The 6691-nt window shown below is 35.2% G+C and overlaps 2 pseudogenes; both read left to right on the top strand.

Annotated features, from left to right (window-relative positions):
* Positions 1 to 1083: 1083 nt before the first annotated feature.
* On the top strand, positions 1084 to 2704 carry LOC117905591 (annotated as a pseudogene).
* Positions 2705 to 5017: 2313 nt separating this feature from the next.
* Positions 5018 to 6691, top strand: part of LOC117905589 — a 49492-nt pseudogene continuing 47818 nt past the window's right edge.

Here is a 6691-nt window from a genome sequence, read left to right as displayed (position 1 = left end):
ATAATTTTTTTTATTCAATAACTAGTTGGGTTCTAAAAACATTGTTTCTAATTGATCTCTAAGCTTTTCTTAAGTAAAGGCCCTTTAACTATTTTGAAATACCAAATGGACCCTATTAATATAAATGAAGAGGTTCATGTGATAAGCATGTAGACATTACAAGAAATTATCAAATGGATCTGTAGTTAGCATAGATGGAGAAGCTCATGTGATAAGCACGTAGGCATGCACTACAAGAAATTATTAAAATTTTCAAGTTTAATAGGTTGTGTATGATAAAATAAATAAATAAAAGGGATTAAAGAAAAATAAAGAAGAAACATTATGTGATATAAAACTAAGGTTTATTTGATTAAAATATTCATTAAAAATCTAAATCTGGAAATTTAACTTTTGATTTTTTTTTTTGTCCTCTTGACAAAAATGTCATAACTTTTATATATATATATAAATTTAAATGTAAATAATTGAAATAGCGAAAGACATTTATGTCAAAATGGGTTACTTTTCAAGCAAAAACACAATCTTGTTATATTTACAAATTTTGGGATTATTTCATTCTTTTTAACTAATTAATTTTAAAATTACTAAGTTAGGTTGTGGGTGTATATGATATCCCAAGTCAAATAAGGAAAAAGGTTTTTAGTCCTAGAAAAAAAAAAAGTTCTTGGGGAAGTAAAAAAAATGCTCCAATGAATATGTAAAACAAAAAGTTACAAGCACAAAAAATGTATGAAAAGGTAAAAAAAAAATTGAAATTTATCTTTTAAAAATTTGATAATATTTTCTTTCAATTTTAAATTTATATGCATATGTATTTGTATGGCTTGTAGTCTTATCTTGACACTTGTTATTCGCCTAATTAGGTGTATAAAGTACTTTAACACTTATTTGTAAGTTATTAGAAGCTGGCCTTTTCGATGGCAGCTCACAAGAAAATCACAAGAAACTTCTGGGCACATAGTGATTTGCTATTTGCATGTCAAGCCATATATAATTTTCTTTCAGTTCAGTTTAGTCTTTATTCATTCTCTGACTCACTTATAATTCTGTCCCACAATTAAGGTATCAAATTTCCATTTAATGGCTTCTTTATCTTCATCTTCACCTACGCATCAATGGAAGTACGACGTGTTCCTGAGTTCAGAGGGGAAGACACCCGCAAAAGCTTTACTGACCATCTTCATAGAGCTCTGTGTTAAAGAGGAGTCAAGACTTTCATGGATGACCAGCTCAGTAGAGGGCAAGAGATCTCTCCAGCACTTGTAAAAGCCATCGAAGAGTCCAGATTCTCCGTCATCGTTTTCTCTAAAAACTATGCTTCTTCAACATGGTGTCTGGAGGAACTTGTCAAGATTATTGACTGCACCATGGCGATGGGGCATGCAGCTTTACCAGTTTTCTACAATATGGATCCCTCTCATGTGAGGAAACAGACAGGGAGTTTTGCACAAGCATTTGCTAAGCATGAAGAGGTTTATAAGGAGCAGATGGAGAAAGTGATCAAGTGGAGAGTGGCTTTGACAGAAGCTGCCAATATTTCTGGATGGGATTCTCGAGATAGGTATTTTTAACTGCAATTTTTTTCCTTTGCCTTTTAGGTGTATGATGTAATGATGCTGAAACTTTAAAGCTTGCATAGCCATATAAATTGGAAATCATAGGATGATCAATAGAGAGATTGATCCAAGATGATTTGACTTAAAACCATGTATGGATTAAGTTGTATTTTGCTGCCTATGACTGAATGATGTTTAGATGAACTTGATCTCACATATGCAAGGAAATCTCTCCATGACTGTGATCAAAATTATGAAGATGGAATAACTTGGATCCAATCCACCAACACATCAAACTTTTCTCGACCCTCATCGAATTGTGATTTCAACCCACTTGACCATAATATGAATGACCCTTTCCCTCCTTTCTGCTGAAGGTGTTTGAAGCTACACATTGGTCGGTCCTTATCACATTGAGCAAGAATGTTATGACTACACTGTAAAACCTTTTACCTTATCTTGAGCATATTTGCCCTTAGTGTGCTTTATTCCGTTGGTAAGTTGACCTTGGATTAATGCTTTTTCTTCATTTCCAATGACCTCTTGGCATTCTCTCTTCCATGCCTAAGTAGTGTCCCCCAACCCCATTGGATAGTCATGCTTTTAAAACCTTTTGGATGGTAATCCCTAATTTTTTCAACCATTTGGAAGAGAATTTTTGCCTGCCAATATGCTTAACTTGGAATTAGTAATCCTACTATCAATCAATGCTACTGCAGTCTTAAACATGCATCCACTGGCTTTTCTAGTATTTCTATCCTGACCACTTCTGAGAAGTTCCTCATGCAGACTACTAGGAAGTGCGGCAGATGCTTGCTATTATAATCTAGTTTGATTGTCTGTCTGTCTAGATAGCAATACAGTTCTCTCTCTCTCTCTCTCTCTCTCACACACACACACACACTTACACTGGAAAAAATCTGAGATATAAGCTTGCCATATGACTTTTAAGTTGCAAAAAACAAGACTAAATCACTGATGATTTATCTACTATCTCTTTTGTTTTTTTAATGGATCCTTGAATTCATTAAATGATTAGTTTTTTTCCTCAAAATTTGCAAGCATGAATCTATACTTATTGAGGAACTTGTCACAGATATATCTAATAAATTGATTGGTACATCCTCGTGCTATGCTGAAGGGCTGGTTGGAATGGATTCCCGTACAAAGGCAATGGATTCACCGTTGTGTATTGGGTTGGATAATGTTCGAAGTGTAGGAATTTGGGGCATGGGTGGCATAGGTAAGACAACTATTGCTAGAGCTATTTATGAGCAAATTTACACTCAATTTGAGGGTTGCTGTTTTCTTGAAAATGTTAGAGAAGGCTCATAAAAACGTGGTCTGGGTCATTTACAAGTGGAACTTCTCTCAAAGATATTGAAGGATGGAAATCTAAATTTAGGAATTTCCAATACAAGAATCAATTTTGTGAAGGATAGACTCCACTCTAAGAAGATTCTTATTGTTCTTGATGATGTGGATAACTTGGAACAGTTAGAATATTTAGCAGGAAACCAGATTGGTTTGGTTCAGGAAGTAGAATTATTATAACAAGCAGAGAAAAGCATTTGCTTGTTACACATTGAGTCAGCGCAATTTATGAATTTAGGGTATTAGAGGATAGTGAAGCTTTTCAACTCGTTTGTCAGTATGCCTTTAAACATACCCACCCTAGAGAAGATTATATGCAGCTTTGCTATTATGTAATACATTATAGTAAGGGCCTTCCCTTAGCTCTTAAAGTCTTGGGTGCTTTTTTGTATAGCAAGAGCATACATGAATGGAAAAGTGAATTGGACAAGCTAAAAAGAATTCCTAACATGGAAATTCAGAATGTACTTAAAATGGGTTTTGATGGATTAGACAACAAAGAGAGATATATTTCTCGATATTGCATGCTTTTGTAAATGGGAGGACAAAGATTTTGTCACAGAAATACTAGCGAGTTGTGGTCTCTTTCCGGATATTGGAATAAGGGTTCTCATTGATAAGTCACTCATAATTGTTTCAGATAATAAGTTGTGCATGTATGATTTGTTACAAGAAATGGGTTGGGAAATTGTTTGGCAAGAATCTCTTAAATATCCCGAAAAACACAACAGACTGTGGATTCATGAAGATGTCAGTGATGCATTAACTAGAAACACAGTAAGACCTAAATACATGAGCTTTGTATGTGTGTTCTCTTTTTGTATATATAAGCTCTAGGTGAAGAGAAAGTTTGGATAATTTCAACTCATTTGAGAAACTCACATATATGTACAATTTTAATAAGGTATTGCATATTTATGCAAAGGCAGATATAAAGCTGGGGGAATTATTTGATTTGAATCCTTTGCTAACTTTTCCCTGAGTTTCTGTCTTAGTAGATGCATTTTCTTTTATCTTCTTACTTGCTTCCTTGAACACTGCCTAAAAAAAAAAAGAAAATAAGTCATTAGTTTGATGCTTTCTGTACGCTTTTCCTTTTAGAATTTTGTGATTTTAATTTCCAATTCATACTCTATTCCCGGTTAATTGCAGGGGACTAAAGTAGTTGAAGGCATAGTCCTTGACTTGTCATCATCAAAGGAACTACAGTTCAGTTTTGATGCCTTCATGAAGATGAACAAATTAAGATTGCTCAAAGTCTGTAACATGCGGCTATGTGGAAGATTTGAATATTTTTCTTGGAAAGAGTTATGTGCTGATTCTGATGCTTGCACGAGGATGAATAAACTCAATCAATTCAAAGACTGTAAATTGCTTCTTTCTGGAGACTTCAAATTTCTATCAAACAACTTAAGATGTCTATATTGGCATGGATACCCTCAGAAATCCCTCCCATTAAATTTTCATCCTGAACAGCTTGTCGAGCTAAATATGAGTTACAGTCGAGTTGAACAACTTTGGAAAGGATTCATGGTACATGATTATAATCTTTGCAAGTTTCATCTTTCACTTTAAACGAATTATCATAATTTTTTCCGTTTTGTTTTTTACAGATGTATCAGCAATTGAAATTCATAAAACTTAGCTACTCCCAACACCTAATTGAAATCCCAGACTTCTCTGGGGCCCCAAACCTTAGGAGACTAATTCTTGAAGGTTGTACAAGCTTCATCCATTGGAGATCTAAACAAGCTTGTTTTCCTCAATTTAGAAGGCTGCAAGAATCTTAAGAGTTTTCTAAGAAGCATCTGTTTGGAATCTCTTGAAATTCTTACTCTCTCCGGGTGCTGGAAACTCAAGAAGTTTCCATAGGTCCAAGGGTGCATGAAACATTTATCAGAGCTTTCCTTGGAGGGCACTGCAATAAAAGGATTGCCCTTGTCAATTGAATATCTGACTGGACTTGTTCTATTAAATCTGAGGAACTGTCAAAACCTTGAGTCATTACCAAGCTGTATTTATAAGTTGAGATCCCTTGAAATTCTTATTCTCTCAGATTGCTTATTCCAGAAGTCTTGGAAAATATGGGGAGTTTGTTGGAACTTTTCTTATATGGAACTGCTATAAAAAAGCTACCTTCATCAATCCAACATCTAAGTGGACTTGTTCTGTTGAATCTGAGAGAATGCAAAAGCCTTGCAATTCTTCCACATAGCATTCGTAAGTTGAAATCTCTTCAAACTCTTATTCTATCTGGTTGCTCAAAACTAGACAATTTGCCAAAGGGTTTGGGGAGCCTACAAGGTTTAGAGAAGCTTGAAGCAGCTGGAACTGCTATAAAAGAGCTGCCACCCTCTATTTCTCTTTTGGAAAACCTTGAAGTATTATCATTTGAGGGATGTAAAGGACTAGAATCCAAGCCAAGGAATTCACTCCCCTCTTTCCAGTTGTTGCCCGCAGAAATTTGTGGCAGCTACATTAAGGGAAATGCAAAGTCTGGCAAATAAATTACCAAGATTTCAATTCCCAATCCAGGTTTCTCTCCTCTCTCTCTTGATCATATTGTAAAAGTAAATCAATTAAATCCTATGGAATAATTCTTATACTCCTTTGAGCACTACTCCTAAATTATTTCCATATAACTTGACATTGATTTTCATGACCCAGATGGTGCCATATACTCCACATATTGAATCCAGCACTTTTGTTCCTGGAAGTTGAATTCGTTAGTGGTTCAGCCAACAGAGTATAGGCTTCACAGTAATGGTACATCTGCCTCCAAATTGGTGTATACTAGGTTGATGGGATTGGCTGTGTGCGCTATTTTTGTAGTTAAGGGTGCTGTCCATGATTGCCCTGGTAATATATTTTGTCATTTGAATTTGACTCTAAGGTAAAACTGGTCACCTTTTTGCTCCCATCAATCCAGAACACCAGAATTCTTCAGATGAAGGGCACAGATTCATTAAATCAGATCACATGTGGCTTGGGTATCAACCAATTTCTCGAATTGGGATTGGCCACGCCAATTGGCTAAATAAACTGAGTCAAATTCAGGCTTCATTCCAAGTCTATGGCCCATCTTATGGGGTGAAGAAGTGTGGGGTTCATCTACTATATCGACAAGATAAGAAAGAAGACAATCAACCAGAATTTCAGTGCAGCACTACCGATGAGAATTCAAGTTTCTTCACTATTAAAGATTATGGTGAGCTTACACCTCTTCTTTTTACAATACTGATATAATGAAGCAAGCCACTTCTACATTGAGAGGATGCATCAGCACTAGATGCTCAAACTTGAAAGGTAGAGATGAAACTATCATATTGTTATTGTCTTACTGGTTTCTCTTTTGCAAGGTTTTCTGCTGCATTTGATGCTTTTGGGGGTTAGAACTCATAAGAATGTAGCTGAGAATTTAGTCATATATTGCGTAGCAGTTGATTCCCAAATTGAACCATTTTATTTTAGCCTATATTTTCTTTTTATGCTTCTTGTTCTTCATATTTTTTTATAGGTTTTTCCTTTTAATAGTAGCATTGGACTGCTCGAGCAATATTCTGTTCAAGGTTGTTAGCTAGCTTGGTAGAGCTAAGGAGAGCGTCCTGATGATCCTCTTCTATCTGTGCTTAGCCTTCACTTAATTTTGGTCATGGATGTGACTAATGTTTTAAGAATTGGTCAACTAAAAATGATCTGCAGGTTGGCAATTCTGTGAAAATGTCTTTTGAGTAGTTATAATATTTATCATTTTAGTT

This window comes from Vitis riparia, chromosome 18, assembly GCF_004353265.1.
Source record: "Vitis riparia cultivar Riparia Gloire de Montpellier isolate 1030 chromosome 18, EGFV_Vit.rip_1.0, whole genome shotgun sequence".
NCBI classification, from domain to species: domain Eukaryota; kingdom Viridiplantae; phylum Streptophyta; class Magnoliopsida; order Vitales; family Vitaceae; genus Vitis; species Vitis riparia.
This window is presented reverse-complemented; position numbering and strand designations above follow the sequence as displayed.